This window comes from Drosophila mauritiana, unplaced genomic scaffold, assembly GCF_004382145.1.
Source record: "Drosophila mauritiana strain mau12 unplaced genomic scaffold, ASM438214v1 Y_06, whole genome shotgun sequence".
Lineage (NCBI taxonomy): Eukaryota > Metazoa > Arthropoda > Insecta > Diptera > Drosophilidae > Drosophila > Drosophila mauritiana.
In genome coordinates, this window is record NW_022881545.1 from 555,902 (window position 1) to 570,527 (window position 14,626).

General features: G+C 44.2%; 1 long non-coding RNA gene across 1 annotated transcript; it reads right to left on the reverse strand.

Annotated features, from left to right (window-relative positions):
* Window positions 1–14,182: 14,182 nt before the first annotated feature.
* LOC117149969 lies at window positions 14,183–14,609 on the reverse strand. Its single transcript, XR_004460634.1, has 3 exons — window positions 14,498–14,609; window positions 14,340–14,388; window positions 14,183–14,274 (listed from the first exon to the last, which is right to left on the reverse strand). It is a non-coding gene; the product is annotated as an uncharacterized LOC117149969 (long non-coding RNA).
* Window positions 14,610–14,626: the final 17 nt, after the last annotated feature.

The following is a 14,626-nucleotide window of genomic DNA, read 5'->3' on the forward strand; positions in this document are numbered from 1 at the left end:
GCGCCGGCGCCGGCCGTGGCGGTGTCAGCAGCGGCGCCTGCGTCGCCGTCATCCGTGGTGGTGTCGGTGGCGGTGAATGCGTCTCCGTCATCCGTGGTGGTGACTGCGCCGGCGGTGGCGGCTGCCGTGGCGGCGGTGGTCGACTCGGCGGCGGTGTCAACGGCAATGGCGGCTGCGGTGTCGGCGGTCGCTGTCTTGCCAGCCTCGTCCGACGACACCTCCGGCGTGACCGTCTCGCCTCCGTCATCGTCTTCCTCGCTCTCCGAGGAGAGGGTGATGACCTCGGCCACACCCTCCACGTCCGCCATTGGCTGGTCATCCTCTAGCTCGATGTCCGGAATTTCCTCCGGGTCCACTATACTTCCCGGGGATGGAGATCGCGACACCAGGGGTGACGCCAGGAGCTGGAGGTAGGAATCAGAATCCCTACTCCATATCGCCCCGGGCTGTTCCCCGGCGCCGTTCTCTCGTACTTCCCGGACGTGAAACACGTGTGCTGCCATGGTGATCTCAAATTGAAAAGACCAGCTCGAGCCGCGCTCTCCGCGACGAAACCTCGGTTTTGCTTCTGCTCCTTGTGCCGTTATTCCGTGGGCCTGTACCGGTAACGCATCTTTTCCCGTCTGTATACTCGCCTCCCACGGAATCCGCAGCTGTGTGTGCGTGTTAACCGTTAACGGTTCTTGGCTGCGTACCCTCCCTGTCCCGCTCTCGCGCTCTAACGGGACTGTGTGTGTGTATGTGTGTGTTGCTGACTTCTGCTTCGTATCGATACCTTGTATCGTCTTCCCCCTTTCCTCCCCAACGATTTGATTTGTGTTTTTTATTTTTTTTTGTATTATTTTTTTATTTTTTTTTTGATTTTATTTATTTTTTTATTTTTTATTTTTATATATTTTTTTTAATTTATTTTTTTTTTATTTTTTTTTTTTTTATTCCCCTTTTTTTTTATTCCTTGAAATCTCCTGGCCCGTCGGCGCCCGCGCTTCCCGTCTTCAGATCGCTGATGTGAGCAGTCTTTCTTTTTTGGTTGTTTTGTTTTCTAGGACGCATATAACTGGTGACGTGAATTTTTTTATCGTGTACGGCCCGTCAAATTTTGGGGCCAATTTTGCCGCGAAACCTTCGGCTGCCTTTGACAGGTGGTGCTCTTTGGCCCATACTGTGTCCCGCACCTTGGGTTTCCACGGCCGTCTTCTGAGATTATAGTGACGTGCCTGATCCTGTGCCGCCTTTTCCATAGTTCTCCGCACCAGTTCGATTTCCTTCAATTTTCCCGCATTTTCCGCCGGTGTCTGGATGCACTTTCCGGTCCCGGTCGTTTTCTCGTCAAACAACGCGTTGGGCAGCCTCGGCTCCCTTCCCTGCGTTATGAACGCCGGCGAGTATCCTGTGGTCTCCGCCACACTTGTGTTGACCGCCAGCTGCAGCTCCGGCCAGTGCTCGTCCCATGTCGTCTGATCGCCACCTGTGAATTGTGCGATCATTGTTTTGACGGTCCTGTTGGCCCTTTCCGTAGGGTTCTCTTGCGGAGTATATGGAGCCGTGAGCTGGTGTTGTACCCCCAGCTCCTCCAGAAACTTCCTGAACGCCCTACTTGTGAACTGCACGCCGTTGTCTGTGATCATCACTTTGGGCACTCCGTATCTGGCCACAATCCGCTCTCGGACGGCCTTTCGCAGCGTCTCAGTGGTCGCCCTTCTCATAGGGATGATCTTGGTCCACTTTGAAAATTTGTCCACCAGGACCAGCAGCATCGAATTCCCGTGCTTCGATCGTGGCAAAGGGCCCAAGAAGTCCGCGCACACGGTTGCCCATGGTTCTTCCGGCACCTGTGTTAACATCTTCCCGGCCGCCTGTAGCTGGCTGGACTTGTACTTCATGCAGCTTTCGCAGTTCCGCACATACTTCCTTACGTCCCGATGCATTCCCGGCCAATGATACTGGACTGCAATCCTGGCAATCGTCTTGCGGCTTCCCAAGTGTCCCGCAGTTGGCATGTCGTGGTTTTCGGTCATGACACGCTGTCTCTGCCCGACCGGTACACACATCTTCCATGATGCCACCTCCTCGTTGCCCGTCCGATGCGGTATGTGCCGATACAGCTTGCCGTCTTCCTCCAGATAGTCTGGAAATTTTTCTGGCTGCTGCTTCACTTTTCTTTGCATCTCCTCCAACCACCTACATTCCTGCTGCTCTCTCGGTTGTCCGTCGTCCTCCACGCTCACTCTTCGGCTCGTCGCCGGCAGTGGTTGTCTTGAAAGCGCGTCGGCGACGATGTTCAGCTGGCCCTTCCTGTACGAGATTTCGAAATCGTACTGTTGCAGCTCCAACGCCCGCCTCGCTATTCTGACGGACGGACTCTCGATGTTATTTAGCCATTTCAGAGCCATATGGTCCGTGATAACCTTGAAGTGATAACCCTCCAGGTACGGTCTCAACTTTCGGACCGCCCTTTTCCGTTGCCGAGTAGTTCCTCTCCGCTGCGTTCAGCGTTCTACTGGAGTAGGAGATTACTCGCTCGCCTCGCTCGGAATGCTGTGTAAGGATTGCACCCAGCCCATAGTCGCTGGCATCTGTCTGCAACACAAACGTTTTCGTGAAGTCGGGGCACGCCAGAATCGGATCGGCGACCAGTCTGGCCTTTACGGCCTCGAATGCGGCTTGGTGGGCGTCTTCCCATTTCCATTTTGCCTGCTTCTTTAGGAGCGCATTCAAAGGCTGTACCAGCGTCGCAAAATCGGGCACAAAGCGTCTGTACAACGATGCGACTCCCAAGTATTGCCTCAACTCCTTCACGTTTCCTGGCGGCTTTAGTTGCGCTATTGCCGCCACCTTCTCAGGATCCGTTCCAATACCTTGATTTGTCACGCGGTGACCCAAGTATTGTAGCTCCTTCCTAAAGAATTTGCACTTATCCGCATTCACTTTCAGGTTCGCCGCCCGTAGCCTCTTGAACACCTCCTTCAAGTTGCGCATATGTTCCTGCAGCGTCCGTCCGATCACTATGATGTCGTCCTGATATGCGAACGCGTGCTGCATCATTTCGGGCCCTATTACTTGGTCCAATGCCCGTTGGAACGTTGCCGACGCTGAGTGCAGTCCGAATGGCATCACTTTCCATTGGAACAGGCCCTTTCCCGGCACCGTAAACGCCGTATACTGCCGGCTCCTTTCTTCCAACGGAATTTGCCAGTATCCGTCCTTTAGGTCTAGACTGCTTATGTACTTCGCCTCCATTAGCTGGTCCAGGATGTAATTTATCATCGGCATCGGGTACGCATCCTTTACGGACCTTGCGTTTATCTGCCGGAAATCCACGCACAGTCTCCACTGCCCTGTTTTCTTCCTCACCATCACTATCGGTGAGCTGTACGGGCTTCTAGACGGCTCGATACATCCTTTTTCCAGCAGCTCGTCGACCTTGGCGTTGATCTCCACTTGCATCTTGGGGTTTTTTGGGTAGTACCGCTGCTTGACCGGTTGATCGTCCTTCATCGTTATCCGGTGCTCTGCCACGGTTGACGTCCCTTGAACGTTTTCTAAACTAGTCATTGATAGTCACTGATATGTCTCCAAACCTGAAGCTCAGCTTGTGGTCACTATTAATGATCTTGGCGCATGAGCTGTCATCAATGCCAAGGCTGAGGAGCGAGCCACCACCCTCATTCTTCCTTGATATAAGACGCCAGTTATCAGTGTCCAAGTCATCACCGTTGGTGGCGCGTTGATCCCCTTGTGATACCTACTGGCGTGGCGGTCAGTAATGAAATACAAAATGATTAAAATTAATAATATAAATGAAATTGAAATTTTCCAATTGTAAATTTCAATAAATGGGTTTAAAATATTAATGTTGTCAAGAGAAAATTCTGAATTGTTGGATTTTATATAATTTGATATTTCCAGGTTTTTAAAGTGGTTTGTAGTTATGTACTCAAGTATTTTGTTTTCTGAATTAGTGTATGCATTGTGTCCGTATATTTGTATCCCTTCTTATTAAATCCATATCCTGATTCTAGATTGATTATTTCTTTATAAAAACTTAAGTTAGTTATGTGGAATAAGTCGGCATAAGATTCATAGGTAAGGACATCCTTTTTGTCCTTGAACACGAAGAATTCGTGATTGGTGTAATCAATTATTTCTGCAGTGGTTATCATTACGAATTAGAAGTAATAAGAAATGAATTTTCTGTAATTTAATAAAAAAAATGTGGTATTTGTTAAAACTTTGTAACGAACTGATTTTCTTTATTTCGCTCGCTACTGGTTGCAGCGGCTAGCTCAGAGAGTTTGTGTGTTCGTCCCACCAAATTTATGATTTGTGTGATTGCCCGACCAAGGAAACGCAATAGGTTCTTAATATAGTCGTTTATTCCACTGTTTCTTATATTATATTCCGGAGATATTCTACTCCTGCGGCGCTTCTCTTGCAACGCCTTGCCTCCGTGGTACTGCTGGCTCCTTGATGTGGACGACGAGTCGGCCCGGCCGGGACTGGGATGTTATGGGGCACGGTGTATCGTCCTGGGGCGAGGCTATGCTCGTCCTGGAACACCCTGTACCGACCACTGACTCCACTGTCCTTCTCGAACCCGCTGCGTCGCAGTCGTCTCCGCTAGAAGACCACCCGGTCGGTCTGGGTTTAGGATGTTATGGGGGTAGGGTGTGTCGTCCTGGGGCGAGGCAACGCTCGTCCTGGGACCACCTATACCGACCACTGACTCCACTGACCCTTATGGACCCGTCGGGTTCCTGTCTTAGCTTCTGAAGGTCCTTCTGCCGGCCGGAATGGATTTAGGATGTTATGGTGCAGGGTGTATCGTCCTGGGGCGAGGCAACGCTTGTCATGGGACCACCTTTGCTAGCCACTGACTCCAATGATCCTTACGACACGTCAGATCCTTCTCCTCCACGCCCTGGATCTCCACTTGCTTGGGGTGATTCGTCCTTCTGAGTCCTTCGGGCTTCTTGCCGCCCGATGCTTACACTGCTCCATTCCTTCGTTTGACCGCGTTTCACACTTCCGAGATCCTTCGATTAACACTCCGACGCTCGGCCACCTTCCGCACGCGATCTCTCTGTCTCACTAACTGTCCTCCATCCGTGCTCGCGCCTTCCCTTTATAGGCCGCAGGGATCCCGTTATTTCCCTTTTTGCGCACGGCCCGCTCGGGTACAAGGTCCACGGTTTGTGCCGTTGATTCACGGTGCGTCCTCTTTGCTCACGCACCGTTACCGTTTGACCTGTCTGCCCTTGGCTCGCTGGGGTCCAAGGTCCACAGCGGTACCGTTAGTTCACGGTGCGTCCTCTTTGTGCCCGCACCGTTACCGTTCGACCTCTTCGCCCTTGGCCAGCGGAGCCCAAGGTCCACCGCGGTACCGTTAACTCACGGTCTTTCCGCTTTGCCCTTCATCGCGGCTGTTGCTAGGCGGCTCCCCTACACGAGATTTGTGGGGAGTTTTAAGACTCCTCACAACTTAATGTTATCTTTAAGAATAGTTCTGTTTCTATTATTGATTATAACTTTGTTAGGTAAGTTTTCCTTAACAATCTGTTTTTTGTATATAGTTTTTAGCTTATTTCTTTCTACGTATTTCTTCTCATAAACAACTTGACCTACATGATATTCAGTTTCTTTACGACCTTCATTGTGTGTTACAATCATTTTTTCTTGTGTGTTCTTTAGAATTCTTGAAATGTTTTCGTGATCAATTTTATTATATTTGTTGTAGAATTAACGCTCTGATTGAATTCTTTTGCGACTTTAATAATTATTTCAGAATAGTCAGTGAGATTGAATTCTTCTTTTATACAACGAGCTAATTCTGTTAATGTTGATGTGCCCTTTCTACTTGTCCGTTCGATGTACTGTGTCTGGGGCGAAATGTAGAGTTAAACCACATCTTTGTGCAAAGGATTTAAATTGAACAGAGGTGAAGCTCGGTTCATTATCAGTCATAATTACTTTGGCGTGGGGAAACTGTTGGAGTAATTCCATTACTTTATTCTCGATGTTTAGTTTATTTTGAATTTCTTTTACAACCAGGAATTTTGAATATGCGTCAATACAGGTTAGGAAAGTAAGACTTTGCGCGTAATAAATTTCGATGTGTAAATTCTCTCCTTCTTTAGTTGGAATAGGAGCTTCCCCAATAGGGATTTTAATAGGATGCCGGTTGTATTTATTTTCGTTGCAAATTATAAAATTTTGTATATATTCCTTTAATTTGATATATAAATTTGGCCAATAAAATAATCTATTGATTTGTTTATAATTTTCGCTTTATCTTCATTATTTTCCACGTCTTGTAGAAATATTTTAGTATAAAGAAATTTGTTGGTAAAGTTATTTTTTAATGGTAATTGAATATGATAAAGATCTTCTACAGTGCAATGAATTCCCACCGTTATGTTTGGTTTAAGATACTCCCTTAATATTTCTATTAAGTTTTCTGGCGTATCATATTCAATTATATGTCGTGTCTTATCAAAAACATTCAATGACTCATGTATTGTATACCTCCCCCTTTTTTAATATTAATTGTTGTCAAAACTGATTTAACGGTTTTCGGGGCTCATGTATTACATTTATTTTGATCTGAGTTTGATTGTTCTAATTCGCAATATCGCTATTTATTTTTATTCGAGATAATGCGTCAGATACGACATTAGTTGTTCCGGGTTTATATATTATTTTCGGGGTAAAACTTTCTATGAAGGAGTACCATCTTTTCATTTCTACGTTCGGGTTTTTAAATAAGATTGTGAAAGATCAAGATTGATGGTCTGTTTGTATTTCAATACCAATTACACCATATACGTTATTCCTGAGATTTTTAAGAGCCCAAACTATTGCCAAAAATTCTTTTTTATTTGTGGTTTTGGATATGAAAGTATTTGGTTTATTATCCTGTGATAAAACTGCTCCGATAGCTACATCTGATGCGTCCGTCGTTAATGTGATTTTTTTGTTTTAATATGGTTGAACTAATTCCACTTGTGGTATTAAATTATCTTTAAGTTCGTTAAAAGCTTTAACAGCTGGGTCATCTAACTGTATTGTAATTTTTGTAAACATTTTTCCATTATCTATCCTAAGTATTTGGTAGAAGCCGGTGAGGCCTCGAAAAATTCGAAGCTCTCTTATGTTTTGTGGAATCGGATACTTCATAATTGTGGAAATTTTCTCAGGATCTGTTTTAAATACATTGTGAGAAACAATATAACCAAGAAATGCTGTTTCTAATTTAAAGAACTTAGATTTTTCTAGAGACATTTTTATATTTGCTTTTTGTAAAATATTAATTATTTGAATTCAATCAGTATAATGTTGTTCAATTGTATTAGAAAAGATTATTATATCATCCATATAAACATGACAGGTTTTTCCGACTTGTTCTCTCAATATGTCATCCATTGTTCTTTGAAATATTTTAACCCAAATGGCATACGTAAGAATTCAAATTTTCCGTTATTTATAGAGAAAGCAGTTTTTTAAATATCTGAATTTTTCATTAAAATTTGGTGGAATCCTGATTCCAGATCAATTGTTGAGAAATATTTTGACTTCCCTAAGTTAGATAATATTACAGACGGATCTTGCATCGGGTATCTGTCAGGTATTGTGCTTTCGTTTAATATTTTAAAGTCAATAACTAGTCGTTGTTTTTGAGATCCGTCTTCGTTTTTCATATTATTTGCATATTTATTTTAGAATTTTCCTTTTCAATTTTATTCATAACTTTATATTCAAAAATTTTTATTTGATTTGAAATTATATTTAAGCTAAGAATTTTTTCTTTGTCGGAAAACTCTACGACGGCGTGCTCAGGATTTGTGGATCCTAAACTATTCGATTTAAATATGACGGAATTAACATCGTCGGCTTGTTCAGGATTTTTCGATACCAAGCTGATATATTGTTTATTAGCGGATAAATCTACGCTGGCGTGCTCAGGATTTTCAGATCCCGAACTATTAGTTTTATTAATGACGGATAATTCAACGTCGGATTGCTCAGGATTTTCAGATCCCGAACTATTAGTTTTATTAATGACGGATAATGTCGGGGTGCTCAGGATTCTTTGATCCCAAGCTATATAAACTGCCTTCAGAAATCACAGTTTCGGTTTTACATACCTTTTGCTCATCAAAGTATTTTTTAATAAAATATTCTTTAGATGAAGAATATTTTTTTCCTTAATTAAATACAAATCGTTTTTATCCTCGTCAAAATATTCGACTCTCTCTTTATTTCCCTTACACTCCATGATTCCTTTCTCGATATCCAATTTTGCTCCAATCTTTTTTAACAGATTGAATTCAATTAATAGATCAGATTCTAAACCCTCGATATCATAGAAAAAATGTTATTCTATAAATATATTTATCAATTGATAATAGTTTATGATTGAATATCCATGAACTGTAGATACTCTTTTGTGTATTGATAATTTGTTGGTAAAGTTATTTTTTAATGGTAATTGAATATGATAAAGATCTTCTACAGTGCAATGAATTCCCACCGTTATGTTTGGTTTAAGATACTCCCTTAATATTTCTATTAAGTTTTCTGGCGTATCATATTCAATTATATGTCGTGTCTTATCAAAAACATTCAATGACTCATGTATTGTATAAATCCCCCTTTTTTAATATCAATTGTTCTCAAAACTGATTTAACGGTTTTCGGGGCTCGTGTATTACAAAACACTTATTCTTATCTGGTGGTTCATTTGTAAACCGTTCTTTCAATCCTCCCGAATCAGACTGATTTTAAAATTCTAAGTCCTAATCCAATCAATCTCGGCCGGAAACATTGCATCACTGATTGCCTTTAGATACAGGATACCAAGTGGCATGTGATAAGCAATGTACAAAGGTAGACGAGACGGCATATCAGTCAGATATTGGAGAGCTGATTTGGTTGGAATTGACGACTAGACCCGATACTTTGCACTCGACGCCAAAATTGGCAAGCTACACTACAAGAAGTGTGGGCAGGCGTTGGTTGGCTACGTTGACGCTGAATGGGGCGGTGATAATCTCGACCTTAAATCCTACACAGGCTATGTTTTCTGTTGTTTGTTGAAAAGGTGCTCCAAGTGTGGAACACTGACAACCGTAATGGGAAGATCCTAATCTTCACCCAAACTCAGCGAATTGAGAGCAACGGCTGAAAGAGTAAACGCGAAATAAAAAGTCTTGAGCCGCGCGTCCGAACACAAAGAAGTTTTATTTGAAACTAAAACTGATACACATAAAAATGCCAGCTTCATGCGGCTGCTTATTTACTAATATATATACATACATACAGTTCATGTGTATGTATGTAAGTTCTCATACAAAATTACATACGCACATGTGGGCATTGCTTATATTCAACAGCCTTCCTCAATGCCAACATGTTTACAAAAATTAAAACAAATTTAACATTTTCATAAACCCATTATGCTTTCCCTTTGAAAGATTCTTTGTCATAATGTCTGCTATCATCTCATTCGTAGACCCTCTTTCATGACTTCTCTCAAATGCTTCGTCCTTGAGTGTTGAACCGGGTTCTTCGCTAAGTGCTGCGCACTCAGGTTGTCGCCATGCATAACCGTCGGGGTCATCAGATCACCGCATCCGATCTCCACAATTAGCCTTCGTAAAGCTATAGCTTCCTTGCAAGCCGTGGTCAGAGCCATATACTCGGCTTCAGTACTGCTCAACGCCACGCTCTGCTGCTTCTCGGACCTCCATGATACTGGTCCGCCAGACAGGAAGAACACATACCCTGTGTATGACTTTCGGTCCAAACGGTCGCCTCCCCAATCTGCATCCACAAAGCCGGTAAGTGCCTGACCGCACTTTTGATAATGCAGCTTGACGTCCACAGTTGACGCCAAGTACCGGAGGATGTGCTTCACAGCCACCATGTGCTCAGAATGCGGGTCCTGGTTCCTCTGAGCCAACTTCGCCACCGAATGTAGTATTTCTGGTCTGGTAGTAAGCCCAAGCCACATTAGCTCACCAATTGTAGACTGATACTGCCCTGCGTCGACCTTCTGGCACTGCTCGCCCGAGCACACCACTTGATGTTCTGCATCCAAAGGTGTCGTCGCTGGTCTACACTTCTCGCTGTCATATGCCCGCATTAGTTCCTTGATATATTGCGAATGGCCCAAAGTGATTTCTCCAAGGTCGCCATCTCGTTGCACCTCCATGCCTAAGAACAAATGCAGTGGACCCTTGTCCGTGCACTCGAAAGACTCTGAAATCTTGGCTTTCAGATCCTCCATATCTTCTCTTGACTGGCACGCTAGGATCAAATCATCAACATATACTAAGATGAGCATCAGATTACCTTGACCACTTTGCTGATAAAGACATGGTTCATGATTACAGGCCTTAAATCCCAAATCTTTTAGAACACCGTCGAGCTTGGAGTTCCACTCTCTGCCTGACTGCTTCAAGCCGTATATTGCCTTCCTCAGCAATAACACCTGGTCGGGATTAGCAGCATCTGTGTACCCTTGGGGCTGCTTCATGTACACAGTATCCTTTAGATCGCTATTTAAGTACGCCGTGCATACGTCCATGTGATGCAAGTACAATTGCATCTCTGCTGCCAATGCCAAAATGAGCCTCACACTCTCGAGCCTGCACACGGGTGAAAAAGTCTCGAAGTAGTCCACTCCGAACTTCTGCGAACACCCCTTTGCTACTAGTCGTGCCTTGAAGCGCTCAATTCTACCAGAGACGTCTCGTTTCAGGGAATACACCCACTTGCAAGCCACACACCGGCGATTTCTTGGTAAATCAGCGAGCTTCCATGTCTCATTTGCAAGTAGCGCCTTGTACTCCAGGCCCATTGCCTCTTCCCACTTTGCAGAATACTGCGAATTGATGGCCTCCTCATAGGACTTGGGAATTTCGACGTCGCTAGCCATCAACACGCCAAGTACATTGTATTGCTTCTTCGGGCGCCCTGGTCTGCCCGACCGAACAATCTTTGGCCGTCCAGGCCCCACATGTACTTCAGCTTCTTCTGCCTCAGCTGCACTCTCATAGTCGTTGCTGCTGCCCACGGGTTCCGTATCGTCACCTTCCCGTGCATTCGAATCACTCTGCGGCTCCGGGTCATCAGTTGTGGGAAACTGGAACTAAATGGTATTTCCATGATTTACCAAACTACCAGACTCATCAAAAAGGACATCTCGCTTCTCGATCACACACCGCTTCTCTTTGTCAAACAGACGGTACCCCTTAGCCGCTATTGAATATCCAATCATACGATATTCCTTTCCTTTGGATTCGAATTTGCCTTTATGGACTCCTTTGTCCAATGCCACTGCTATGGCACCAAAAACCCTCAAGTGGCTCACTGCTGGTATTTTTCGGGTCCACTCTTCCATAGGGGTTTTGTTTTGTAATGCTCTGCTCGTTGATCGGTTCCTCAGATACACCGCAGTGTTTATCGCCTCAGCCCATAGAGCCTCATCCAACTCCGATTGCAGCAGCATGCACCTAGCCATTTCTACTAGCGTGCGGTTGGCTCGTTCTGCAACTCCATTTTGTTGGGGAGTGTGTGGAACAGTCAGCTGTCTAGCGATCCCATGTGCCTTCAAATAGTCATCAAAGACATTATTGACGAACTCACCACCATTATCGCTCCGGATACATTTTATCTTTCTACCTGTTTGTCGCTCGACCAGTTTCTTAAACTCGACAAACTTAGTGAAGACCTCGTCCTTCTTCCGCAAGAAATATACAAAAATCCGCCTGGACTTGTCGTCTATGAAAGTAAGAAAGTACTTTGATCCAGCAAGTGACGGTGTGCTAAATGGCCCGCACAGGTCTGAATGGATCATATCCAACAGCTCCTCAGCTCTGCTCCTCGTTCTCTTCGGAAATGGTTGCACATGGATTTTTGCCAGCATGCACGTCTTGCATACTGCGTCTGGTTTGAAAACGACCTTTTCAACACCGTACACCATCTTCTTCCTCACCATCTCCTGTAGGCTGCTTGTATTCAAATGGCCATACCTTTTATGCCATAGTGAACCATCAGCATCAACGGCCGCAAAACAACTGTTATGTTTCCCTTGAAACATATACAAATTATCAGCTCTCATTACACGCAGTATTCGCTCGCCTTCCTGAATGACGTCAGCGTAATGTAGTCCAAAATTGACAAAACATTTATACTGAGCTGCACGGCTGACTGACATAAAGTTGCCGTTCAAATCTGGGACGAAGAGTACGTTATTCAATACCAGAGTACATAATTCAGTCTTCAGCTTCACTGTTCCTATGCCCTTTGCTAGTAGGAATCCATTTCCAGCAAGACTAATTTTTTCAGTGTGCTCTTCAAAATCAGTAAAAACACTTCTGTCACAGCACATGTGGCTGGTAGCCCCGCTATCGAGACACCACTGTGTTTTGCCAAAACCACCACCATCCAGCGCATTTAACAAGCAGCAGTGTTTTTGTGTCGCGCTCTCTTTGTTTACTTTCTCGCGACGACAGTTCGCTTTAAAATGCCCACGCTCTCCACAGTTATAACAAACTACGTCTTTCCTCTTCTTTGCGCTCGGCCGAGCTTCTCTCGCCGGCGCCTGTGGCTTATGTACTGCAGTAAATGCCTTTGCGCTCTCCGTTTGTTTTTCTCTCTGCTGCTCCGCTCCTCCCCTTCTCGTGTCTTCCTCGATCAGCTTTATACATAGAGCATCGAAAGACGGCAGCTCGTCGCGCGTCTCAATGGCGACAACGAAATTCTCGAAACTTTCTGGAAGGCTCGACAGCAAAACGACACTGCGCAATTTCTCGGTGATACCAATTTCCACCGCATCAAGGGCATCAAAGATTTCCTTAAATTCTTTAATATGCGACGATATACTCTGCCCTTCCAACAAACGTTTGCTCAGCAACTTCTTATACAGCATGACCGTTCGTAACGGCTGGTGGACATCCTGTAAAACTTTCCATGCCTCAGCCGCAGTGAGACACCCTTTTACGTAACCAAGTTGCGAAGACTTCACACTAAAGATGATCGTGGCCAATGCTTTTTCAACTTGGGATTGCCAAGCACCTCCAGTATCAACCTCAGGTTTCACGGACTCTCCTGAAACCACCTTCCACAAACATGCGTGCACCATTGTTGAAAAGGTGCTCCAAGTGTGGAACACTGACAACCGTAATGGGAAGATCCTAATCTTCACCCAAACTCAGCGAATTGAGAGCAACGGCTGAAAGAGTAAACGCGAAATAAAAAGTCTTGAGCCGCGCGTCCGAACACAAAGAAGTTTTATTTGAAACTAAAACTGATACACATAAAAATGCCAGCTTCATGCGGCTGCTTATTTACTAATATATATACATACATACAGTTCATGTGTATGTATGTATGTTCTCATACAAAATTACATACGCACATGTGGGCATTGCTTATATTCAACATTTTCTTCATGGCTGGTGGTCCGATATCATGGAAATCGGAAAAACAGAACAGCGTAGCGCTCAGCAGTACCGATGCAGAGTACATGGCATTGTCAACGGCGTGTAAAGAGGCAATTGCTATGAGAAGGCTCATAATTGAATTTGGCTGCTGACGTCGAGACTCCAACCGATGTTTACGGCGATAACTTGAGCTGATATACGTTATCATTTTGTTCGGGAGATTGTGGATCATGGTCAAATTGTTCTAATGTATGCTTCAACAGAAATAATGATAGCAGATATACTAACAAAGAATTTGCATAAGAAAAAACATTCATTTGCTGGTCATATTGAGGCCCAGTTGAATGATATCGCAGATTGTTTCCTCATATTTACCTCTGGCTATAATGACAATGTCGTCAGCATAGTCTTGGCAAAGTTTACCTCTCCTATAGTGGCCGTGGCTCGCCTAGGTGCCAGTAAAGATTTGATCCGACCAGCAGCAAAGCCGCCAGAGCTAGCTTTAAGCCATTGAATTATTGAACGAAATCACGCCCTCGCCAAGAAATTCCAATCCTTACTTAGAAAAAAGCTTCTCGGACAACCCCACCACAAGCCTAGCTAATAGAGTCGACAACTTAGAGAAGAAAATTGACATTTTAATGGCGTTAATCTTACAAGGAAGAAATAATAATCTAGACATGGATACATCCACATAAATCTACATTTACTTATATATATTTACACCCAATTTGAATACACACTATAGACTATATCCGATCGAAAAGCGCACGTCTGTCTGCTTCCAAATTGTTCTTCATTGTCATCACTTTCCTCCACGCAAAGCCTAAATTAGTATGGAAAAACAAATCAATTAGATGGTTGGCACAAAAACATAAATAATATTCTAACCTCAACGTATCCTAATGAACAAGCCTACGACAACGCACTCTAACTGATCCTGACGATGCGATGCGAAGCAAACCACACCAGAATATAAAAACGAATCGGAAGATGGACATGATAAACAAAATCTCCAACTTTTGCGGTTATAAATACAAAAAATTTACAATTTTATGATGCAGTCTCCATCTCCTGATGCCACTGCTTTAATAAGGATCTCTAGCGCGGAGCTGACGCCACATTAAAAAGCTGCAAAATCCGTCCTCAAAATGCATATTTCTGCTCAGTATCGTTAT